Consider the following 26,786-nt stretch of genomic DNA (forward strand, 5'->3'; position numbering starts at 1 on the left):
TCCCATCATAAAATAGAAGACACATCCTTTGTGGTGGGCAGTGCGAGGGAGCATTTCTAGGGTGAGAAGAAGCTAGACTCCCAGCCCTGACGTGTTCCCAGTGGTTTCCCTGTCCCTGGCCTCTTTCTGCTTATTAACAACCACAGCTGAGGCCACTGCCACTGCAGAGACACCAAATAATCAAATCAGACTTCCCTAAAGGCCTAAGGAGTCTTGGTGGTGCACTGGTTAAGTGCTTGGATGCTAACCGAAAGCTCGGCGGTTTGAACCCACCAGCCACTTCGCTGGAGAAAGATGTGAAGATGTGGCAGTCTGCTTCCTTAAAGATTACAGCGTTAGAAACCCTATGGGGCAGTTCTACTCTGTGCTATAGGGTCGCTGTGAGTTGGAATTGACTCGACAGCAACCGGTTTCCCTAAAGGCCTAAGCCACCACCCATCTGTCAGTTTGTCTACTGTGTTAGCTTGCTTGTTGCTTTGATACTAGAAGCTATGCTACCGATATTTCAAATATTAGCAGGGTCGCCCATGGTAGACAGTTTTCAGTGGAGCTTCTAGACTTAGACAAACTAGGAAGAAAAGCCTGGTGATCTACTTCGGAAAATCAGCCAATGAAGACCCTATGGATCATAACAGAATATTGTCCCATATAATGCTGGAAGATGAGCTCCCTAGGTTGGAGGGCACTCAAACTACACAGTGGCTGCAACAATGGACTCCAGCACCCCAATGATGGTGAAGATAACACAGGACTGGGTAATGTTTTGTTCTGTTGCACATGGGGTGTCCATGAGTCGGAGCTGACCTGAAGGCAACTAACAATACCAACAAAGGCCTAAGGCTGGGAAAAGAGAAAGCAAAGAATTGAGCAACAGGTAACAGATAATCTGACTCACATGACACAGCTGATTTATCTTCAGCCCATGCGTAATTGCAAGGGTTGCTCCTCCCTTGCTCCTGGCTTGCTGCCTCTATCTGTGGAGACTCCCTGATGTCTGACTGGAGAAGACGGAGAGACAGAGAAGTTCTCCGCTTGCCTGCTCAAGGCTTCCTTTCTGTGCTCCTGGTCCCTGTCTGAGGACCCACCTCACCCATGCCTGTCTGATGCCAGAATGCCCATCTGCTTATTCCTTATCCTGCAAAGCAACTGTCTCCAGGCAACCGAATAACTTACATACCGTGAGTGATGGAGCAGGGGTGTTGTCCTTTCATTCCAGGCGTTGTTGACTCTCTCGAGGTTCAACCTAGGACGAGAGATTGTGACCAAAGGGACACCTGAGTTGGATGGGTAGGCACAGGAAAAACCTGTGAGACTGACATGACACTTAGGGTTAATTAGCCCCTTCTGCAGGGTAGGCTTGCACCTGCTGGGACAGCTCCCAGGCTGAGGCAGGCCCAGGCTGGCAAGGTGTACACAGGAAGGTGTGTATGGTAGGAGGAAGGCTGACACTCAGAGGTTGCAGTATCTGCTGAGGAGAGGTTAGCACCCTGGGGCATAGAAACTCACAGTCAGCTAAATAGTGCCTGGTCACCCGCCCTGCATTGCCTTCCCTAATCTTTGAGAGAGCCTGCTCCTACCTCTTAGTGAGCTGCTGCCTTTGTTAACAACCACTCATTCAACAAATATTTACTGTTTCTATTAGGTGCCAGGTGCTACACAAGACGCTGGCTATGGCAGAGAAGAGGACAGCCCATTTTACCCCCATGGAGGTCACGGACAATGGGAAGAAAGCTATTGAACAAGTCATCAAAGGTTGTTGGGTGTTCTGAAGGAAAAATGCAGGGTGTATAATGAGGTACCTAATTTCGTCTGGGGTGACAAGGAAAGCCTAGTGAGGAAGGTATCATTTAAGACAATACCTGAGGAATTATACCAGTATACCATTGACATGGAGTCAATGCTGACTCATGGTGATCCCATGTGGCAGAGTAGAACTACACTCCATAGGATTTTCAGTGACTGATTTTTTGAAAGCAGATTGCCAGGCCTTTCTTCTCAGGAAAAGGAATTAGCAGGAGTGAAAATAGAAGCTCTATGAGGGCAGGGACCGTTTCTAACTTGTTCACTAGCACCAGTGTCTGGCATGGAGTAGGCACCAGTAAGTTTAGCTTCAAAGGATGACGGAAACTAGCTGAGTAAATGGGTTGTGTGTATACGTGTGTGCGTGTGTGCATGTGTGCGTGCGTGCGTGCGTGCGTGTGGTGTAGTTAACCTCCCTTTAGCTCAGCATGGTTAACAGCTTTTGTTAAACTGCTGGTGCTCTGTCTAACTAATAGTAGAGATTATTATGAGAGTAATATTAATGATATGCATACTCTCATGGATTGAATTGTGTCACCCCAAAATATGTGTCAACTTGGCCAGGCAATGATTCCCAGTATTGTGTGATTGTCCACCATTTTGTCATCTGATGTGATATTTTTATGTGCTGTAAATCCTACCTCTATGATGCTAATGAGGCAGGATTAGAGGCAGTTATGCTTATGAAGCAGGACTCAATCTACAGTGTTAGGTTGTGTCTTAAGTTAATCTCTTCGGAGATAGAAAAGAGAGAAGCGAGCAGAGAGACAGGGGGAGCTCATATCACCAAGAAAGCAGTGCTGGGAGCAGAGTGCGTCCTTTGGACCCAGGGTTCCTGAGCTGAGAAGCTCCTAGGCCAGGGGAAGATTTATGACAAGGACTTTCCTCAGAGCCAACAGGGAGAGAAAGGCTTCCCCTGGAGCTGGCACCCTGAATTCGGACTTCTAGCCTCCCAGACTGTGAGAGAATTAATTTCTCTATGTTAAAGCCATCTACTTGTGATATTTCTGTTATAGCAGCACTAGATAACTAAAACACACACCATTAGAGTCAGCTTATCAGTAGACTAAGACTTGACATAGAACCCTGATTTTGTCTTTTCCTAGTTATGGGCACTCAAATGTGTTACCCACCTTTCCTGTGCCTCTGTTTTCCGTAAAGTCTATTTCACAGCATTGTGAAGATAAAAGGAATGTATAAATTGTATAGAACGTTATAGTCAGTACTTGGAAGCTATTACTGTCCACCAAGCTCATATCCATAAAGGACTTTGATGGCTGTAAGAAAAGTAATAAATATGAAAAATCTGAATATCATTAAATAAGAGCTTAAAAATATATCAAATAGGAAGGGAGAGGAGACTGTATATGCAGTCTAGGTAAAATCTATGCAGAGAAAGGCCTTGGAAAGTGAATCAGACCCTTTCCTGTAGGGAAGGAGGCTCTATGCTTGGTATACTGGCTGCTTTTACCCCCAAGACAGTCTTGTTCCAGGAACTTCATAAATGCTCAACCTTCGATATCCGTTTGTATCAAGTTTTAGATGAGGGATACTGAAATGGCAAGGGTTGATATGTATTCACCCATTGGTCACGCTTGCAGGAAGAGCAGACCCTTGCTTGACTTGTCCAAAAGGCTCTGGAGATTTTTGTAAATCGCCAGATTGGATGATACATGAATACTTATCCAAGTTTTCTGGGCCTTTCTCAAGTATGTTTACACTGAGAGTCTGGGGCTTCCTGTTTGTGCTCTCTTACCACACGTTAACCGCTGTGCCTACTTTCACTTAAGTTTTGTATCTTACTCTGTTAGAAATTTTTTGAGCTGACAGGAAACGTTTCCTGTAATGACTTCTCAAACCTGTTTTTCAATATCTGAGTTTACTGTGGGTTAATAGAGCTAAACTACCATCAAGTCCAGAGTCCCTGGGCAGTGCATATGGTTAACATGCTGGCTAACTGAAAGGTTGCAGTTCAAGTACCCCCAGAGGCTCCTCAGAAGAAAGACCTGGCAATCTACTTCTGAAAAAGCAGCTACGAAAACCCTATGTATCACAGTTGTATTCTGACACATATGGGGTCGCCCTGAGTTGGAATTGATTCGATGGCAACCGGCTAATGAATAATGGATTAGTTAATGATCATCAATGGCTGATAACATTACCAAAAGAGAGATAAACAGACATTATGCACTTCCTGTTGGAAATTCACAACATCCCCTGGGAAAAAATCCTGCCAAAAAAAACACCGAACCTTAGTCTGATCAGGCTTCTAGAGCAAATGACCAATTTACAAGAAATTCAGTGGATAGAGGAATGTGTTATGTAACACTTCAGGGGATATAATCGGCAAAATCCAGACTGTGGTAAGCTCTACAGGACAAACAACCCAGTTTCTTCAACAAATATATTGTAAGGGGTGGGGGGAAGAATGGGAGCAACTTTATTCATAATTGTCAAAAATCAGAAGCAACCAAGATATCCTTTAATAGGTGAATGAATAAACAAACTGCGGCACATCCATACAATGAAGTATTATTCAGTGATAAAAAGGAATGAGCTGTTAAGCCATGAAAAGACATAGAGGAACCTTAAATGCACATTGCTAAGTGAAATAAGCCAGCCTGGAAAAGCTACATACTGTACGATCCCAACTACATGACATTCTGGAATAAAACTCGTTGCCATCAATCGATTCCGACTCATAGAGACCCTATAGGACAGAGTGGTACTGCCCCATAGGGTTTCTAAAGAGCGCCTGGTGGATTCTAACTGCCCACTGTTTGGTTAGCAGCCATAGCTCTTAAGTACTCACTATGCCGCCAGGGTTTCCAAGACAAAGCTATAGAGATGTCAAAAATATCAGTTGGTTGCTGGGGTTCAGGGGGGAGGGGGGGCATAAAAAGCTGGAGCACAGGGCATTTTAGGGCAGGGAAACTATTCTGCATATTACTGCAATGGTGGATACATGACATTAGGCATTTGTGAAAATCTGTTAAACTGTACAATACAAAGCAAAGAGTGAAACCTAATGTAAATTATGGACTTTAGTTAACAATGTGTCAATATTAGTTCATCAATTGTAACAAATATACCACATGAATGCTAGAGGTTAATAATAGGAGAAACTGTGCTAAGGGGAGAGAGAATATGTGGGAACTCTGTACTTCATGCACAATTTTCCTGTAAACCTAAAACTACTCTAAAAATTAAAATGTATTTCTTCAGAAAAGAAGAGTGGGAGACAGAATCCACACATTAAAAGAAGAACAAGAAAAATATCAACTAATATGATGAACAGACATATACACACACACACACACACACATATACATATACAGTTGGCCCTCCATATCTGTGGATACAGTTGCATCCACGTATTCAACCAACTGCATACCGAAAATATTTGGAAAAAAAAGTTCCAAAAAGCTAAACTTCAATTTGCCTTGCGCCGAGCATTAACTACTATTTACATAACATTTACATTGTATTAGATACTATAAGTAATTCAGAGATGATTTAAAGCATATGGGAGGATGTGCGTAGGTTATATGCAAATACTACGCCATTTTATAAGAGGGACTTGAGCATCTGCAGATTTTGGCATCCGCGGGGGTCCTGGAATCAATTCACATATATTTGTGTCCTGAAATCAATTCATGTATGTATATGTATATATATATGAGTGACATTTGGGGGAATATTAAAAATACCTGAAGCTTCTAGAATCCAGATGTGTTCCCTTTGGCCTGAACTCAAGAATTGCTGCTGTGGTAGGTAAAGACCATTTAGGAGGCCAGAACCACAGGAATGAGACCATCTTCCTCCACATGGCTCTTTACTTGTCAGGGGAAGAGTGAATAACAAGGCCACCTCTCCACTCTTTCCCATCCTCCCACTAAGGACAGGACCCAGAGGATAGAGCATTCAACAACCCAGAAAGAGGCAGGCAGGAAAGTCTTATGGTGGTTCTCATTCGGGCTCTCACCTATCTGGAGCACAGATTTTGGCATCATTTGGGATGTCCCCAACTGAACAAGTTATGCTTATGTGAAATGAATTGATGTTCTCCCTGATCCCAGCTGGACCTTTGATTTGAAAAAGAAGGTGGTTGGGATGCTCCACCAAATACCACCACCACTGACTGGGATAACTAAACTATGCAATACGGGGCTCCATTTTGAAAAAGGTAAACACTCTCCCCAGGACCTGAATGCTCTTAAGTCAGGAAACAAAAAAAAAACCAAACCCGTTGGCATCAAGTTGATACCAACTCATAGTGACCCTATAGGACGGAGTAGAACTGCTCCATAGGGTTTCCAAGGAGTGCCTAGTGAGTTCAAACTGCCGACCTTTTGGTTAGCAGCCAAACTCTTAACCACTATGCCACCAGGGTTTCCCTTAAGTCTGAAAACCTGGAAATTAGCTATTACTCCCATCTACTAAAGAAGCCCTGGTGGCATAATGGTTAAGCGCTCTGCTGCTAACCAAAATATCTGTGGTTTGAACTAACCAGCGGTTCCATGGGAGAAAGATGTGGCACTCCATTCCTGTAAAGATTACAGCCTAGGAAACCCTCTGGGGCAATTCTACTGTGTCCTATAGGGTTGCTATGAGTTGGAATCAACTCGATGGCACACAATAACAACAACAACCCTCCAACTATAGTTGCTCAAATCACTTAACCTTTCTTAGGCTCAGTTGCTTCTGCAAAAAGGGATAATAATGTCTTATCTACCCTAAGACCAAGTGTCAGATTAAATGATCTCTTGAGATCCCTTACTTCTCTGTACTCTTTAACCTTATTAGATATGATATGGAAAGGACATTTGTTATTTTAGGAGATAAAGGAAGAACTTCAGATAAGCAGGAGGACCCAAGGAAGGGCAAGAAACAGGCGAGTCAGGAAGTGTTGTTGGACACATGAAGCCAAGGGGGCTGAAGATAGCAGGCAGATAGATAATAACAAAAATTTAACATTTATTGAGTTCTTACTACATGCCAGGTGCTGGGCTAGGTCCTTTGCATGCATCATCTCATTTAAATACCCTCAACAGCCTACTAGGAACGCCTTCTACTTCCTTCTCTCAAGGCCAATGTCATACCCTCTTCTCAGGAACACTCTTGTATCTATTTCCTATTTCAAACACCCAGCTGTTACAGCATAACTGAAGTTTCTTGGGATGTGTAGCAAAGATGCTGGAAGGGTAGTCCGAACCTAATGTGGGAGGTCTGAGGTCACTGGAGGGCCAAAGGGCTCCAGAATACAATCAACAAAGGTTCTTCCATCTAATCTTTCAGCAGAGGCCTATCTAAAGGAATATGTTATCTCTACAAAAGGCGTCTGGGAGATGCCAAGCTTATCCAGCCAGAGCTTTGTGTTTGATGTGACCTATGACCAGCCATTGCTCCCTTCTCAGGGGCTCACCTGCTCATCCACCATCTTAGATCCTTTTTCCAAGAAGTTCGGCAAGCAATGCCTGAACCACATCTCTCAACAACGGCTGTTGGATTTCTTTGTTACTGTTGTTGTTTTTGCGTGCCATTGAGTGGATTCTGACTCATAGCGACCCTGTGAGACAGAGTAGAACTGCCCCATAGGGTAGTAACCTTTATGGGAGCAGATTGCCAGGTCTCTTCTCCTGCAGAGCAGCTGGATGGATCTCTGACAATTTTATAATAAATAAGTGAGAGTGAAAGGGGTGCATTCATTTGCAAAAAGTCACAATGCAATGGACGAACACAGAGCAATTGTGTTTTCTCATCATTTCCTAACAAGGATCATGCCTGTCAAAGAGTAAAACTGGAGTCTCTGTTAAAATGAAAAAGATTTATTGAATGCTATTACAACTACAGTTGAGCAACAATTTGCAAAATTACAAATTGCTCCAAAGTACAGAAAATGAGAAAGGTTTTTATATAAGAGAAGTTTAAGGAAACAGTCATCATTTAGTCATACATTAGTAACTATCAGTCATACACTAGTTAATCTATAGACGTCCTGCCCTGGAGCTAGCCCATGTAAGTATTTTGCAAAAATGGTTTTACTTATATTTCAAGGATAGGGGCAGATTGACCAAAAATATTCTTTTTGAAAGCAGCTGCTGTTCTGTCATTCCTCCTTCCCTTTCTCCCTGAGTTAGTGCAGATTAACCCATTCCTCTGAGCTTGGCTAGAATGCTTCTTATATTTCAGGTCTGTCAGCACAATACAAAATGGAGTTTGGCCTGTACCCTGGTTAGAAGCCTCTCCTATGTGAAGCAGTTAGATTTTTGGGGCTCTTTCACATGCCTTGAAGATTCCATAACAACAAAATAAGAATGACAGGAAAAGGAGAAGAATTTACATGAGAGGCAAAGATTCAAACTATGTTATGTGGGGTCTGTCTGTCCCCAGTAAAGGAGCAACATTTGAATTATGTTGCCAATAATTCATATAAAAACAAACAAACAAATCCCATAAATAATAATGATGCTTAACTCTGTAGCTACAACTAATCATATCTAGAATTGTTTCAGTGAATCAACGAAGCAATAATGTGGCACATGGCTTTATTACTTGCTCATGTCTCCTTGAAATGGACATTTGGTACCGTAAATAGTCAACACATGGCATTTGCAGATTTAAAGTTTCTGATTGTTTCAGTTGTCTGTGGAGACCCCTGATGTGAGAACGCACAGTTTTGCTGAGGCACAGACATGAATGGCGTTGCCAGGCTGGATATGGCTAAGTGGTCAGAGCAAACCACCCAGCGTCTGAGGTCTCCCAAAGCTGCTTTGTGCTTCTCAGCTGGTGGTCCCAAAGGCAGGAACTTATGGAAAGCAAATTTTTTAAAACTTTGCTTCTTTGTGAAAATTCCCCCAAAAGGAAAGCCATTTGCTAATATTGGTAATAGACGTAATGAAAATGAGAGGAGTCCTGAAAACATGATGGTTTTTAAGAATTATAAATTGGGGTAAATTTAAAACTGGTATTTTGAACTTGATGATAAAAAACAAACAAGAAAACTCTTCCAAGATGCCTCTGGGTGGACTCAAACCTCCAACCTTCCAATTAGTAGTCAAGTGAGCTAACTGTTTGCACCACCCAGAGACTCTATTATTTCATTTAAAAAAAAAAAAAAACACAAAAACCAAACCTGTTACCATCAAGTGGATTTCAATTCATAGAGACCCTATAGGACAGAGTAGAACCCCCACAGGGTTTCCAAGGCTGTAATCTTTTACAGAAGCAGACTGCCACATCTTTCTCTAGCAGAGTGGCTGGTGGATTTGAACTGCTGACCTTTTGGTTATTAGCCAAGTGCTTAACTACCATGCCAACAGGACTCCTCATTATTTCATTAGGGATTGCAAAATAACGATGTTAGAATTCTATCATTCCTATCCCTGTTTAAGGCTGGGCTACTTCTGTAAGAGAAAGTGCCTCATCAGCCATGTGATCAGGTATGATTCCTATAGAAAAGGCAGGATAAATGTTTGAATTTCTTCCCCCTTTATTACTAGTTATCGAATTAGTGAGTTGGGTACATAGAACCCTCCAAAAGTGACCAGTTGTTTTTTTTTTTTTAATATCACTGTGAAGTCAAGGATTTAAACATGTGTGATGTTCTTCAGTTCATTGCAGTTATTATTCTCATTAATACTCAAATTGTTCCATTTTTGGCAGGTGGGAGTCTTCCTTTTGACATTGTTCTGGGAGGCTTTGATAGCATCTTGACTTTCTGATATGTCAAGGTATCTGGGCACATCTTGCATATTTCCTTACTCAGGCTAGGAATCAAACATTTCTTCAGGGAATCCTGGTTTCTTCTGATGGGAACTGGCAATTAGAGACCACAGTCAGGATGCTAGGGATGGTTGTTGGTACTCGGCTGGTCCTTGCTCTAGGGATTTCTAGTGGAAAGAAAATACAAACATATATATTTGCGGATAAAAATCATGGTTCGTTCATACTAGTATTTCCAATTTAAATATGGGCTCTTCCTGTTTTTACATAGCTTTATATATCTTACATCTTCTTTCTCCCAACCAAATACCCCAGCTCCCAAATACACCAACATGTGCTTTATCCCTTGATAATTATACACACTCTTAGAATAACAGTATCAACATTATCACCATGAAGATGATAATGAAAACCATTTTTTCAGCTCTTTTGTCCTTAGGGTATGTATCTCAGTAGGGATATACAGTCAACTGACTGTGGTTTAAATTTATTTGACATAGTTCTCCTCTCTGAGATTATACCACTAACTTACTAAGTTGTGCAATTCTTTTGTTTTATTTTGCATGTGATTTTTTAGGGAATGCATTTAAAAAACAATTTTGTTTGTAATCATGTAAAATATGCAGATGGTTCCAAATCAGATCTAAAAAACAATGTATATCAGTGAAGCCTAGTTTCTATTCCTATCTCCTCCACCCTGTTTGTTCCTTCCCTTCTATGTAACCACTTAAAAAAGATTTTGGCTTATCTTTAACAGAATGTATTCTTTTGTATGCTATGATAAATGGACTAAATTTTATCATATAGAGTCTCAAATTTGACATTACTAGCTCCTCCCCCCACCCCTTCTGCTTGCCTTTTTCTGGACCTTTTATTCTTTTGTTGGTCTGACCACAACTGGACACAGATCAAAATGAACATCTGTTCAACTGCCTGCATTGGGTTCCATTTTGCTGCCTATTTTTCTTCCCTGGACTCTGTGATTTCTGCACTGTGTTTTTACAGCAGTCCAAGGGAGTTATGACCTTTAGGGCTTGAGGAAGAGTAGTCTAAAAACCTGTCCGGAGAATGACGCAAGCCTGAGCAGGTACTGCAGACTGGAGTCAAGAGGGCCCAGTTGGCTTGGGAGTAGTGTGGAGAATCGCTTCCTAGGAGGAGGAAGGGTGCTCACTTGTGTGGCATACTCAGGGAGCTCAGTTTTTGTTGATGATTCATGTTTTCCTTCACCTCCTGCTCTGTTGTTCTTGTTAGCTGCTATCGAGTCACCTCCGACTGATGGTGACCTTATATAAAGACGACAAAATGTTGCCCAGTCCTGTGCCATCTTCATGATCTTTGGTACGTTTGAGTCCATTGTTGTGGTTATTGTATCAATCTATCTCATTGAGAATTTTCCTCATTTTCGTTGACCCTCTACTTCACCAAACATGATGTCCTTTTCTAGCAATTGGTCTTTCCTGATGACGTGTCCAAAGCAGGCAAGCTGAAGTCTTGTCATCCTTGCTTCTAAGGAGCATTCTGGTTGCGTATCTTCTAAGACTGATTGTTCTTCTGTTGAGTATTCTTGCTCTGGGTGACCTCGTTTCCACGTTAGGAAGTGAGAAGACTGGTGGCTGGCAGAGGAAGAGAAGTGGCCAGAGGAAGGGAGGAGTAAAATATAGAGAACAGAACCTCTCTTCCTCCATGCTCCCATAACACCCAGAGAAGATCCACATCATTCCTATCAATACCCATTTATTAGGTATTTTCTACAACCAGGTGCCAGGCACTGTGCTAAGTGCTTTACAAGGAGTAAATAATCTAATCTTCACCTGTTAGTTGGCTATGGTTGTTATTCCCAGGGGAGTCCCTGGGAAGTGCAAATGGTTAACAGTTAATGTGCTTGCTGCCAACGGAACAGCTAGAGGTTCAAGTCCACCCAGAGGTATCATAGAAGAAGGGCCTGGCAATCTACTTCCAAAAATCAGTCACTGAAAACTCTATTGAGCACAGTTTTACTGTGACATACATGGGGTTGCCATGAGTCAGAGTTGACTCAACGACAACTGGTAAATGATTATTCCAGAAGGAAAAATTGGCTAAGGGATAAGGTCACACAACTGGTAAGTAGAATTTGAGTCTATATCACATCAAATTCCAGGCTCAAAGCCCTAAGTCTGTGGCCTGTGATGAAAGCACAGCACCCTATATTTCTGCTCACTTTTCTACCTAAGGACTAACCTCACCCCACTTGCCTGCCCAGAGCCACTAAGCTCAGATGCAGTCGGTGGTTGGCTTAGACATTGGAGTCATCACCCTGGTTTGTAATGATCTGTGGCTTCGGAGGGGGCTCTGTCTCATCCATCTTGCCGCCGATTGCCAGCACAGGGCCTGGCACATAAACAAAAATATCAAACCCATTGTCATCGAGTCAATTCTGACTCATGACCTGGTATGTAGTGGGCACTTATTACATATGTGTTGGATGATTGAATAAAAGAAGAAGAATGAGGAAGAGGAATGTGTGTTGGAATTGAAAAGGCAAGAGTAGAGGGAGAGTAAAAGAAGAAAAAGTATAGATTCGGGGGCAAAACAGTGGGGTCTGAGGGTGCTTGGAAGGTTATGGGAGGGGCCCATGTTGCTGTTGCTGTTTGTTTAGAAGCACAAAAAAGGGGTTGCTTGAAGGTCAAGAACCGTTTCGATTTTATGGCAATTTGTTCACCAAGAAAATGATCTAGATTGTGGTCATTTTCTGCCACTTCCCTCTGTTGGGACAATGGGTTTGGTTTGGTTTGATCTCTGTTGGGAAAATGTAATTAAATTAGAAACAAAATCTACACTCAGTCCAGAAAACCTCTTCACAAAGGTAGAAGAGAATGAAAATAATTTTATTATTGAATAAGCATTAAACCAGAATGTGATACACCACAGGCAATCTGCTAAAGAAATTGCAAAGACAGAAAGGAATCTGAGCCTTTATATAGCCAAGCAGATGCAACCCATTCCATACATGTTCTCAAGATAAATGATAAGTATTCCTCAGGAAAGGAGATTTAACACCATTTCTTATGTTGAATTCATCTTAAATTTATCTGGTAATTGGAGTCGCCACCTGAGTTTGTTAATTACCTTTATCCAAAAGAAAAAATAAACTTTTCATATCTTTAAGGCAGAAGAGAGTTTTGTAACTCGGACAACAGCACCCTTAGAAGTTAGGCTTCCACCCTCTCACAGACACTGGGAGACAGGGTCGTTGTCTTTTATGATGATTACATTTCAAAGAGATGGCTCCTAGGTCCTTGAAGAAGCATTTTGGGATTGTAGAACTGGTAAGAAGCTTGGTTAGCCCTTTTAAAGGATTTATATACATTCCAAAAGAAACAGAGCAACAATTTACAATTGCAAATTTTCTAAAGTAAATGCTGTAAAAAAAAAAAAAGGTGGGGGGAGAGAAGATTAGCTCTCTTTCCCTTTTGCACCAGAGAAAATTATATATACATAATTTTTTTCTTTTTGGTTTGTGTTTACTCTTACATCCCTTATTAGATAAGTTTTGTTTTGTTTTTCTGAACACATCCTCTAATGGGTTCAGAACTTGAACAGCTCACACTTCTCTGCAGCTGTTTGTGCATTCCTCCCTCTATCCTTCAGATCTGGAACATTTCCATTCCGTCTTCAAGCATCCTCAACCCTCCTATCAACTGGAAAAAGAAAACAAACAAAAACCTGGCTACTCTGAACAAACAAGCTGGTGGGAAGGCGTCGTTCAGCTCTTTCAGGCTGCAAAAACCAGAGACACATCCAGGCTACTTCAGGAAATGAGTTTCTTTTGTAAGGATACACAGGTGAGTACAGAAAATAGGAAATGGTCTCTGTAGGCCTTGAGGAGAACTGGCATGCCATTCAGGAAACAACAGCCATGGGGCCTGGCAGAGGAGGATACAGTTGAGGATACAGCCATAGCTCTTCTAATTCCATAGCCCCTTGAAGACCTAAACAGCACAGCAGTCTTATCTCCACATCAGCTCCAAACTCTGCTCCATCTTCTCTAATTCTGTTGCTCCTGTCTCACAACTTCTATAAGCTGATCATATTTCTTTCTTTCATCTTTTTTTTTGCTTTGGAATATAGTAGAGTTGTAAATTTTGGGAAATATTGCCCTTTTGCAGGAGAAAACACTTTAATGTACTCTTTGATTACATGATATTAAGGCAGAGTCTGGAACAAGAGGTTGATCAATCCAAAGATGTCCTATTGCTGAGCACAATGAAGAAGGTATCTTCCTTGAGCAGAAGGGTGAGAAATGTCCACCTTGGGGTAGAGATCATTTTAGGAACAGTCATTTCTTTTTTTTTTTTAATTCGTACTTTTTTTTTAATTGTACTTTAGATGAAAGTTTACAGAATAGTTTCTCATTAAACAGTTAGTACACATATTGTTTTATGATAATGGTTAACAACCCCACGACATGTCAACATTGTCCCTTTTCAACCTTGGGTTCCCTATTACCGGCTTTCCTGTCCCCTCCTGCCTTAAAGTCCTTGTCCCTGGACTGTTGAGCCTGTTAGTCTCGTTTTGTTTTATGGAGCTGTCTAATCTTTGGCTGAACGGTGAACCTCGGGAGTGACTTCATTACTGAGCTAAAAGGGTGTCCAGGGGCCATACTCTCGGGGTTTCTCCAGTCTCTGTCAGGCCAGTAAGTCTGGTCTTTTTTTGTGAATGAGAATTTTGTTCTACATTTTTCTCCCGCTTCGTCCGGAACCCTCTGTTGTGAGCCTGGTCAGAGCAGTCAGTGGCAGTAGCCAGGTACCATCTAGTTGTACTGGACTCAGTCTGGTGGAGGCTGTGGTGGTTGTGGTCCATTAGTCCTTTGGACTAATCTTTCGCTTGTATCTTGCTTTCTTCATTCTCCCTTGCTCTTAAAGGGGTGAGACCAGTGGAGCATCTTAGATGGTTGCTCACAGGCTTTTAAGACCCCAGATGCTGCTCACCAAGGTAGAATGTAGAACATTTTCTTTATAAACTGTGTTATGCCAATTGAGCTAGACGGAACAGTCATTTCTGATATGGAATTTTACATTGTTCCTTGTTCTGGGCTGTAATTCCCCTTCTTAACAGGCCTACCCATGGTTCAAGCCTCCACTGAAGTCGAGTTGACCCCTAACCCAGTGTCAGCTTCTGAGGGAAGGGAGGGGCTGAAGAGGCTGAACTCCCCACAGAGAGGTGCTGAGAGGAAGCAGAAGCAAGAAGCAGTATGAACCAGGAAAATGGCAGCACTTCCTAGGGCAGGGCCCTGGACTTCCTATAGTTATAGAAAGTGAGGGCCTGAAATGTTTGACCATTAAAAAAAAAAAAGTAATACCCAAAGGCTGAGAAATTTGTGGGCTTCCCCTTCACCGTATAGAATCATAGTTCTCTCCACAGTTCCTGTATAATCCTGTCCCTTTCTTTTGAAGTTTCTAAATCTCCACCCTCACCTATAGCAGCCCTGCTACCTCCTACCTCTTCAAATCTTCTCCCTTTTTGTGCTTTCTTTTCCATCCTCCTTTCCTTCTTCCTCCCTTCTTTTATTGTTGTAGTTAGGTAGGTTGAGTAGATTTGGATTCTTATTGACCCCACATGACACAGTAGAACTGTCCCATAAGATTTTCTAGGCTGTGATCTTTATAGAAGAAGTTTGCCAGGTCTTTCTCCTGCAGAGTCACTGAGTGGGTTTGAACCACCAAACTTTCTGGTAGCAGCTGAGTGCTTAATTGTTTGTACCACTGGTACTCCTTCTCTTTTCTTTACTCCCTCCTAATCTCTTCTTGTTCATATTTTCCAACATTTTGTCTTTCCAGCTACTTTTCTCCCTCTTTTCATCTCACCATCTGTGGCCTCTTCATTACCGTCTCCCTCTCTTCCTTACCTAATTTTAGACAGCCCCTTCCTCTTCTCCATCCTTTCTTTTCAACAGCTTCTTATCCTGTCCATTCAGCATCCTGGACAGTGCAAACTGATCGTCTACTTCTTGGATACCTGGTCTGCAGAAGCATGAAATCTGCTAATAGAGTGTTCACCAGAAATATTAAATTCAATTCCAACATTTAAAAATGGAGATTGCACATAAAAAAATCCAGATTTCCAGCTTTAAAAAAATCAAACCGTCTGGCAACGTGAGGTCCAAGAACAATCAATGGTGCTGAGTGGTGGTTCCCCCTCACAGTTCACCAGAGTCCACACTCCCGTTTCCTTGACACAAAGGGAAAGGTCAATTGGTATTTGTCATTTAGCTTGAGTAGTTGTTTTTTTTACCTCTAGCAGAGAAATTTTAGTCCTCCCATGTCTCCTCAAAAGTCGGAAAACAAAGAAGGAGGACCTTGTTTTTCTTACTCCTGGACTGCTACGTTATTTGCATTTCCCGCTTTCCCGGTGCAGGCATCTGAATTTGCAACTTTTGCTGGAGACAAAGCCTCAGGAGTCCTTCCCCCACTTCTCTCTGTCCCTCACTTCTTCCTCATTCTCTCTTTATATCTGCGCCCCACCTCTTGTTCACATAAGCATTAGTATTTAATGCATTGCTGTAAGGTTAAGCAACTTCAGGACACTTCTGAAATGATTTCAATCATCAGTCTTCAGAAAAGATCTGTGAAAAGGAGCCCTGGTGGCACAATGGTTAAGTGCTGTCTTAGGCTGGGTTCTCTAGAGAAGCAAAACCAATAAAGTGTATAAATATATATATATAGAGAGAGATTATATCAAGGAAACAGCTCATGTGATTGTAGACGCTAGAACGTCCCAAGTCCGTGGATCAGGGTAGAGGCCTCTCCCAAGTCACACAGCTGCAGAAGCTGGCAAGCCCAAGATCGGCAGGTCAGAGAGCAGGGCTCCCGCTCACAGGCTGTGCAGATCTACGAATCCCAGGTTTGGCAGATAAGCTGACAGCTCAAGTCCCAAGAACAGGAGATGAGACAACAGGAAGCAGCCGCAGGATCCAGAGAGAGCAAAAAGCAAGAACGTCTGCTTATATACAGATGTGGGCCACACCCCCAAGGAGATTCCCTTTCATCTGATTGGCTACTCACAGTATATTCAATCATGGGAGTGATTACATTAAAACACTGAGAATCATGGCCCAGCCAAGATGACACACAATCTTAACCATCACAAGCACTCAGCTGCTAACCAAAAGGTTGGCAGTTTGAACCCACCTGGTGGCTCCACTGGAGAAAGATCTAGTGGATCTGCTCCTGTGAAGATTACAGCCTAGAAAAACTTATGGGGCCGTTCTGTTCTGTCAAACGAGGTCACTATGAGTCAAAATCAACTTGATGGCAAATAGCAACAACAACAACAAATATTAAAGCAGCCACATAGATCCCACTTCTGCAGGATCAATGTGGGATACAATTAGACTGTGATATATATATATAAAAAGAAAGAAAAGGTGTGTGAAAAATCATTACATTTTTACAACAGTGTTTTTTTTGTGTGTGTGTGCATAGATGAGAGTAGTTACTCTGTCAAGAATCTATTACTTGTCTTGCTATTTGTGTTATGCCAAACAACCTGTTCATATGGATAAGATCTGAGAAATGTTATTAGGCTATTTGAGGAATCTTCTCTTTGGATCACTATCAATTGGGGGATGACATTTACCTGCTAGTAACAGAAGGCTGAAAAACAGCTACATAAACAAATTAGGGTTTTAATTTTTCTGCATTTAAAATAAATCTAGAGGTGAGAGCAGGATTCCTAGTAGCATCAACTTTCCAGTTGCCGTGGAGTTGATTCCAGCTCATGGCAACTCCATGTGCCTCACAGTAGAACTGTACTCCTTAGGGTTTTTAATGATTGATTTTTTGGAATAAGATCGCCAGGTCTTTCTTCCGAGGCACCTCTGGGCAGACTTGAACCGACAGCCTTTTGGTTAGTAGCCCAGCGCATTAACCGTTGTACCACGCAGGTGCCCCTCCTAATAGCATACCAAACCAAACCCATTGCCATAGAGTCAATTCCAATTCATAGGGTTTCCAAGGCTGTAAATCTTTATGGAAGCAGACTACCACATCTTTCTTCTGCGGAGTGGCTGGTAGCTTCAAACTGCCGACCTCTCAGTTGGCAGCCAAGCACTTCAATTACTACACCGTTGAGGCTCCTTTCCTAATACTCAAAACCAAACTTGTTGCCCTCCAGTTGATTCTGATTCATAGCGACCCTAAAGGACAGAGTAGAACTGCCCTAGAGGGTTTCCCAGGAGTGGCTGGTGGATTTGAACTGCCGACTTTTGGTTAACAGCATAACATATAATGATAGCATAGCAGGAACCTGGCTCTGTCTAGCCTTCCGAGCCACCTTAGGGCTGACTGCCTTACATGCTAGAATCTCATTTCTTTAATTATTTTCCTCCTTAATGCTTATGTAAGGGTAAAAAAAAAAAAAATCCCTAATGCAAAAAAAGGGAAAGGGAATCTCTCTCTTCTCTTTTCCTTAGAGCGTTTACTTTAGAAAATCTGTACTTGTAAATTCTTTCTTTGTTGAGAAATCCTCTTGAAAGGCTAGATAAGCCTCTTGCCAGTTTTACAGCCCAGGAATGTTTCCTTGAGGACCTGGGAGCATACTCTTTAAGACGTAATCAGTAAGAAAGTCAGCTGCCCCATCTGTCAGTTTCCATGGGAGGGAAGAGCCTAACTTGAACTGATTCCAAACAGTAAAACTACCCCTGTAGTAAAAATACGAGGAGTTTATTATTCCTTTGGATGGAGATAACCAAAAAACAGTGGTGGCTATCACAATTACCAGCTGAATTTAGGATTAACAATGTTGACAAATGGTGCTGACAAGTCCTCTTCTCTGAGGACTAGTTATCATTTACCTGGAGAACAAGGGCTAATTATCGTTTACCTGTAGAACATGTGTGAAATGGGTTGTATCAGCTTCGCTACATGAAAGGGTGAGATTTCTTTCCGTCTTTGCAATCTCTTTAGCTGATTGCCTGTGATACATTCCAGTCTGGTTTAATGATTATTCAGTAACAAAACTATTTTCACTCTTTTCTACCTTTTCTGGATTGGGATCAGATTTTGTTTTGAATTATATTTCCTCAACACGTACCACATTCTGACATACTATACATTTATTTGTTTACAATCTACCTCTCTCCACTAGAATGTCCTCATTGAGGACAGGGGTTTTTGCCTGTTTTCTTCATGCTGAATCCCTAGAGCTGAAAACAGTGCCTAGCACTTGTTTGTTGAGAAAATGAATGAATGCTTTCAAGATGGCTGCCAGAGCTCAGACCACACGTTGGTGCTCAGGCAGGAGACGTGGGAAGGTGAAGGGCCAAAGGAACATGCAGGTCAAGTCAGCCCCAGAAAAGAACTTCAGTGGAAGTCCCATTTAGTGGCTTAGGTTGACATCTCATTAGCCAGAACTGTGTCACGCAACCACTCCTACCTGCATGGGAGGTTGAGAAAAAATTTATTTATTTTTTGAAAAAACAGAGAACATTGCTAACCGAAATAAAACTTGGGTTCCATTAGAAGGAGGAATCCCTGGGTGGTGCAAATGGTTAATGTGCTCGGCTGCTCACTGGAAGGTTCGAGGTTCAAGTCCACCCAGAGGCATCTTGGAAGAAAGGCCTGGTGATCTACTTCCAAAAAATCAGTCATTGAAAACCCTATGGAGCACAGTTCTACTCTGACATACATGGGTTCACCATGAGTGGGAATCGACTCCACAGCAACTGTTTTTTTTATTAGATGGAAGAATGGGGGAATGGATATAGTATCTCAGCAAGATGGCAGTTGGCTGCACTCTCTAAATGTCCGGAGCTCAGAAAGTATACAAAAAGCTCTTCACCAGGGCCCTCTGCTTTCCACATTATTTACTGTTGTGAGTAACATCAGCTTCTTTGAACTTCACCACATTGAGATTCCATAATTCTATACTCACTGTTTATTGAGTGGGCTTCCAAGATGTAATTGCACATAATTCCAGGAACTGTGAGTAGTAAGAACCCCCTTAACCTGCCACTGTTCTATTTTTAGACATCACTATTCCTACTGAAATAGTCATTGGCTTGAGTTCTATCCAACAGGCCCCCCACCGTGTGCGTGCGTGTGTATGTGTATGTGGACCTGTGCCCACACATCACAAAAGAAAAGGGAAGAGGGAGAAAGACTCTCCATGCTCCTTCCTGTATGCTGATGCTCTGAGCTGAAATACTTAGATGTGTAGCATGCAGGAGGGTGCACACCAAAGACAACCCAAGCCACAGGCAAGTTGTGCTCCTGTTCGGCTCCAGCCAAGGAGGCGAGCTGGGCTGAATTTTCGCCTGTGCTTAGCCCCTTGGCCTCACACCCGACATGGGGCACTGGCTGCCTGCCCAGAGGAAGTGGGCAGGTACGGAGGGTGTGGACCACACTGGGTGATGCTGTCAGAGGGGGTGACACCAAAATGACTGTCAATAAAAGCTTTGTGCAGTGTTTCAGCAGAAATTTATTACCTTTAATAAAAATATCCCTGTAGTTCTAACAAGAATATTTTTCTTTTTTTTTTCTTTTTTTTATTGTACTTTAGATGAAGGTTTACAGAACAAATAGTTTCTCATTAAACAGTCAGTACACATATTGTTTTATGACATTGGTTAACAACCCCACGACATGTCAATGCTCTCCCTTCTTGACCTTGAGGAACTTTTTTTTTTTTTAAATATTTTATTGTACTTCAGGTGAAGGCTTACAGAACAAAACAGTTTCACATTTAACAGTTACTACAAATGTTGCCCTATGACAATGGTTAACAATCTCACAACACATCAACAATATCCTTACTCAATCTTGGGTTTGCTATCACCAGCTTCCTTGTCCCCTTCTGCCTTCTGGCTCTTGTCACTGGACTACTGTACCTCGTTAGTCTCATTTGGTTTTACGGGGCTGTCCACTCCCAGGCTGAATAGTGAACCTCGCAGGGAACTTCATCACTGAGCTAAAAGGGTGTCTGGGGGCCAAACTCTCGAGGTTTCTCCAGTCTCCTTTAGGCCAGTAAATCTGGGAGGACCTTTTTTCTGGTGAAAATATACATAGCCAAAGTTGTTACACCATTTTGAAAGTTTCTACATGTACAATTCAGTGACATTGATTACATTCTTGCAGTTGTGCTGCTAATTCTCACTATCCTTTTCCAAATTATTCCATCACCATTATCTCAACTCACTGTCCCCTAGGCTTCCCATCAAACCTTTTTTGTTGCTGTTGTCAATTTGATCTCATATAGATAATTTTTTTTTTTGTACCTTAGATGAAGGTTTGCAGAACAAATAGTTTCTCCTTAAACCGTTAGTACACGTATTGCCCTATGACAAATTATTAACAACCCCATGACATGTCAACACTGTCCCTTCCCAACCTTGGGTTCCCTATCACCAGCTTTTCTGTCCCCTCCTGCCTTCTAGTCCTTGTCCCTGGACTGCTGTGCCTCATTAGTCTTGTTTTGCTTTATGAGGCTGTCTAATCCCCGGCTGAACGGTGAACTTTGGGAGGGGCTTCACCACTGAGCTAAAAGGGTGTCCGGGGGCCATACTCTTGAGGTTTCTCCAGTGTCTGTCAGGCCAGTAAATCTGATCTTTTTTGTGAGTTAGAATTCTGTTCTACATCCTTTTCCAGCTGTCTCCAGGACCCTCTATTGTGATCCCAGTCAGAGCAGTTAGTGGTGGTAGCCTGGCACCATCTAGCTGTACTGCACTCAATCTAGTGGAGGCCTTGGTAGCTGTGGTCCATTAGTCCTTCGGACTAATCTTTTCCTAGTGTCTTGTTCTCTTCATTCTCCCTTGCTCCCGAAGGGGTGAGACCAGTGGAGTATCTTAGATGGCTGCTCACAGGCTTTTAAGACTCCAGAGCTACTCACCAAGGTAGAATGCAGGATACTGTCTTTATAAACTGTGTTATGCCAGTTGAGCTAGATGTTACCCGAGGCCATGGTCCCCACAGCCCTCCGCCCAGCAGTTCAGTCCCTCAGGGAGTTTGGAAGTGTCTATGGAGCTTCCATGACCTTTCCTTGTACAAGTTGTGCTGGCTTCCCCTAGTAATGTGTACTGTCTTACCCTTCACCAAAGTTACCACTTATCTATTTAGTTCCCCCCCACTCCTCCCATGCCTCGTAACCAACAAAGATTGTTTCTTTTTGTGTGTAAACTTTTACATGAGTTATACAGTAGAGGTCTCATACAGTATTTGTCCTTTTGTGATTGACTTATGTCACTCAGCATAATGTCCTCCAGTTTTGTTCCTCTTACTCTCCTGTGCTGAGTTCCTTTTGTTGGTGGATTTTTTTTTTCATTTCTTTTGTTTTTATAGGTTTTGTTTTTACTGAGACTTTATGATTTTCTTCTTTATTCTGACGAGTAGGTTTGTTAACTTTCTTTGTGGTTACTGTGAAATTTACGCTTATCTTCCTAGATTTGAACCAGTCTATTATTGCTTAGTATCGCTTGACTTCCTCTCCATTAGAAGGTTCTATATCTACACGTTTATTCCCTCTTTTATTGTTCTGACGCTATTGCCATTTACAGATTAACTTCTCTGGTTCCCTTTTGTAATTCTTTCGGTTTTGCATAGTCCTTAAGAGTTCATTTCCTAGGTTGGTATCTCGCTAGTACAATCCTGCGTCCTATATTCAACCTGTGGTCTGATATTGTTTGTTCTCAGATCAAAGGACTTCCTTTAATAAGTCTTGTAAGTTTGGTTTGGTTTTTACAAAGTCCCTTAATTTCTGTTTATCTGGAAATGACCTAATTTCACCATCATATTTGAACAAGAGTTTTGCAGGATGTATTATTGTACAAGAATATTTTTCGTAAGCCCAGCTTACATGTACCAATATACCTACAAGGCTAAAACTCTATGCTCATTTACATTTTGAACCTTCTAAAGTGCTCTGGTCAGAGCTGTCGTTATTACCCAATTACAGTGACGCTTTGAATCATGTGGTTTCGTCTGCACGTGCTACAAGCACCTGCTGTTTTTGTTGCTGTAGGTGTTTTTGTAGTTGCTGATTTTGTCAGTTTTTCTCATGTTTTAGCTACAGTGTTGTGGTAATTAGTATTTGTGAACCTATGTCAATAACTTTTTTGGAATAAAGTAGTAATTAAAGGAAAAGAAATCGTGATATACAGGAATTATGATTTACGAGTAACGTTAGTGTAAAAAACATTACTAGGATTTTGTACGGTCTGTAACGATTCTGGAGGTCCGTGGGTGGGGGGGTGACCCTATGAGTTACTGCACTGGGTGACACCAACCCTAGTGACACCACTGAGAGGAAGGGGCCCTTTTTTTCTAATTTACATACAGGTGCTCTTTGTTGCCAAATTTGTGTGCCCAGAGGAGGTGTCCTTTCCTATTTAATTCACCTGAGGGAGAGGTTTTTTTTTTTTGTTTTTGTTTTTTTTTTTTAATTCACACAAAGTCTCTCTGTGTGAGACTTCAGCTCGTTTAGTTCAGACATGTCATCAGGAAAGACCAATTACTAGAAAAGGACATCATGGTTGGTAGGGAGTAGGAAGAAAGACCTGACAATCTACTTCTGAAAAGTCAGCCATTGTAAACCCTATGGAGCACAGTTATTCTGACACACATGGGATCTTCATGAGTCAGAATTGACTCAACAGCAACTAGTTTTTGCTTTTTGACGCATCTTATTACAATAATATTATTTTAATAATCTTTCCTCTATGACCTTGCCTCTGTAGCCTCCCAGGGTATTTCCACAGTTTCAGTATCTGGCCTTTGCTATGAGAAAATTTTCTTATTATTCTGTTTGTTTTCCAATTCTCTGAAGATATGCTTCTCAGTCTTTTGCCATTTGTCATTCCTTTCTCTCTATTCGTTGTGTGTCGTCATTGTTTCTTGCTTATTTCTGTCTCATGCTCACTCCCTGAAATCTGATCTGTCCTTCAAGGTCTACCTCAGATGCCTTTAAGAAGTCAAACTGGAAAGATACCTTTCTCTTCTCTGGAACACACAGCACTTAGTTTCTATGGCTTTTGTGACCATTAGCAAACTCTGCCTGCTACCTGCTTGCATCACCCTTTATTCCCTACCCACCCTTTCGGTTCTTAGAGGCAGACACTGCCCTGTGCTTGGCACACTGTACTTGATTGATAAGTGTTTGTTGAATTCAACCGGAAATTCCAATTTGGGAAGACAGGACAGATATACACCCAGCATGATACCTTTAAATAAAGTGGACATAATTTTCCTTGAGAAATGCCTTTCACATGGCCTGGACTGGAAATAAAAGGTGTGGCTAAAAATCACCTGCTCACAGCACTCTTTTCCTCAGAAGAAACCCAAGCTATAAAATAAATCTCTACCACCTCTCATCACCTGTAATAAAGAAATTCTGTTAACACTTTTCTCGGAACCCACTGAGTCAGAGGTTCACACCTGGTTAGGTAAGGAGTGAGTATGATCAGGGAATAAGTGACGAATATTCTTTTGGCCTCAGCACCCAGCATCAGTGATGCAATTTTCCTCTGAAGTGTCCTTGATATTGTTGAAAGTGCTTTCACACACATGCCCAAGGAGGAACGAGCTGGGTTAGCTGCCTAAAAAAGTTGCTTGATGGAGCAAGTTTAAAGGGTCCCTTAATTCTTGCACTGAAAAAGGAGTTAGTCTTCTTCGGGACGGTGAGCTTGGTGGGAAAGAAGTGGAGCTTCACCATTCTGACAGCCTTAGTGTGGAAGTATCCAGCAGCCAATTAGATATGAGAACTGGAAGCTCAAGAAAGAGGGTGGGCTCATGAGTAGATTTCAGTCACTAGTCCCTGGGTAAGGAGACCTGGTGGTGCAGTGGTTAAACACTCCCTTGCCAACCAAAAGGTTGGTGGTTCGAACCCACAAAGCTGCTCCCCAGGAGAAAGATGCAGCTTCTGGAAGGATTTACAGCCTTGGAAACGCTATGGGGCAGTTCTACTGTGTCTTACAGCGTCACTATGACTCGGAATTGACTCAATGGCAATGGGTTTGGTTTTTTTTGTGAGTCCCTGGGTGGGGCAAAAGGTTAAGTGCTTAACAGTTTGAACCCACCCAGAGGTGCCTTGAAAGAAAGTTCTGAAGCTCTGCTTCTGAAAGTCCACAGCTGAGAAATCCCTGTGGAGCAAGCAGTTCTGCTCTGTAACACATGGAGTTGCCATGAGTCAAAATCGACTCAACGGCTACTGGTTTTTACTGGTAGCATGTAAATAAGGTCCCTGGGTGATGCCAACGGTTAACATGCGCCACTGCTAACCAAAAAGCTGGATGTTGGAGTCCACCTAGAGGTGCCTCGAAAGAAGTATCTGGTGATCTGCTTTGGAAAAATCAGCCATTGAAAACCTTATGGAGTAAAGTTCTACTCTGACACACGTGGGGTCACCATAAGTCGGAATCAATTAGATGGCAACTGGTTAGTAATTAAACGGGAATTAAAGCCCTAACAGTGGGCAAGATCACCTGGGAAGATATGGAGGAAGGGAGGGTGCACTGAGTAGGGGGCCCCAAGGGTCCCAACACTTAACTGGTGAATGGAGGATGAGGCCCCTGAAGAGGTCAGGAAAGGATGGTTAGAGAGGTTAAGAAGAGGTAGGAGAGAAATTTATTATGGAAGTCAAGGGTGAAGAGACTTCTGAGAACGTGAGAGAGAAAGAGAGCAAGAACAGCTCTGATGAATGCAGCAGAGAGGTTCTGAAAGGTAAGAACCAAAAAATGCCCATTGGACTTGGAGTGGGGCAAATGTATGGGATAGTTGAAGTAAAAGTGGAGATGGAAGGTGAGTTTCAGTGATTCCAGAGAAGAATGAGAAGCAAGGAGAGTGTGGAACATGTGGAGATACGCCACCCAGGCCCCCCTTCCAGGAAGGACTTGTGGGGGGTGTAGTCAGCCTCCAGCCTTCAGCCATCAGCTCCTTCAGGGTCTGCCTCACCTGGGGTCACGCCCTTTCTCTGGGAAGCTCCACATGGTGACTGAGCCGGGCGGGGTATAAAGGCCTGGCTCTTTCTGCCAGGCTTGGTTTACTCTGAGGGGATAGACTTGCTCCAAGCTCTTGGCAGAGTTACTGGAGGCTCTGTTAAGCCTACAGCTCAGTTCAACTCCTTCTGCTCAACCCTGCTTCCTCTCCCTTACTTTCACAGGGGTCGATTTCTCAACATCTTGCACCCAAGACTCCACACGGTGGGTGCCTGCTTCCAGAGAACCCAGTCTGTGACAGAGAGTGGAGGAGACAAGTCTTTTTGATGAGATTGGTTGAGAAGAGACAAAAGAAAGACAGCATTCCTTATGTAGTGAGTGATACATACTAATGGGTGATTTAGGAGCTGATATTGGAGCCATTATTCCCTGTCCTAAAATGTGACCCAGCTGGAGCTGGACTCACAAGGACCCACAAGAACACATCAACTGGGCCCTGAGGTATAAAGACAATAGCTAGGACAATCTTGGAAAACATCTTCTAGGGAAACTTTCACGTAAACAGCTCATAAAACACAACACAAAAGACCCACATATTTTCCACTCTTATCTTTTTCTATTCGCATTTAGTGAATAGTAAGATTTGTTGGACCAATGAAGACCCTCCTGACTGTCCTTACGGAAACCTGTACCAATGATAATTAAGAAAGACCATGCAAAATGTAGGATCACACTTTCTAGCCAATCTGTGAAAAGGTGAAGCTTTCAATGGTCCCTTTTTCGTCCCTTTGTAATGTTAATATATACTGATGATTCTGTAACATTCCTTGGACTCGGACAGACAGGGTTGTGGCAGCATGCTTGTCCGTTTTCCCACTCTTGCTTATTCGGTAATATTCCTTGGACTTGGACAGACATGGCTCTAGCAGCATGCTTGTCCGTTTTTCACTTTTGCCTCTTTAAATATATGCCGAATAAAACCTTTCTTTTTGCTTCACTAAACTTTGTGATGTTTTTACCCTAGAACATGGGAAAATGGGGGGAAATGAAAAAGGAGAAGGAAGTAACTCTAAAAAGGACACATCCACACTTTCTGCAACTGCAGAGGCCCTGCTCAGGTCCTCTCGGCAGTATAATAGACATTTGTAATTTATAAGGCCACCAGATGGCAAAACTGAGTGCATTTAAAAAAATAAATAAAAGGAAAGCTGCTGCCCTCAGAAAAACTGGATAGTTAATGCTGAAAAAGGAAGGACCCCTGGTGGTGCAGTGGTTAAATGCTTGGCTGCTAACCCACCAGCCGCTCTGTGGGAGAAGGATGTGGCAGTCTGCTTCAGTAAAGATTAGTCTTGGCAAT

The 26,786-nt window shown here is 42.4% G+C and overlaps 1 long non-coding RNA gene across 1 annotated transcript; it reads left to right on the forward strand.

Moving 5' to 3' along the window:
- Positions 1-982: 982 nt before the first annotated feature.
- On the forward strand, positions 983-26,080 carry LOC111819186 (uncharacterized). Its single transcript, XR_002822942.1, has 4 exons — positions 983-1,178; positions 1,643-1,752; positions 13,156-13,349; positions 25,654-26,080. It is a non-coding gene; the product is annotated as an uncharacterized LOC111819186 (long non-coding RNA).
- Positions 26,081-26,786: the final 706 nt, after the last annotated feature.

The sequence above is a fragment of the Trichechus manatus genome, unplaced genomic scaffold, assembly GCF_000243295.1.
Source record: "Trichechus manatus latirostris isolate Lorelei unplaced genomic scaffold, TriManLat1.0 scaffold00295, whole genome shotgun sequence".
NCBI lineage: Eukaryota > Metazoa > Chordata > Mammalia > Sirenia > Trichechidae > Trichechus > Trichechus manatus.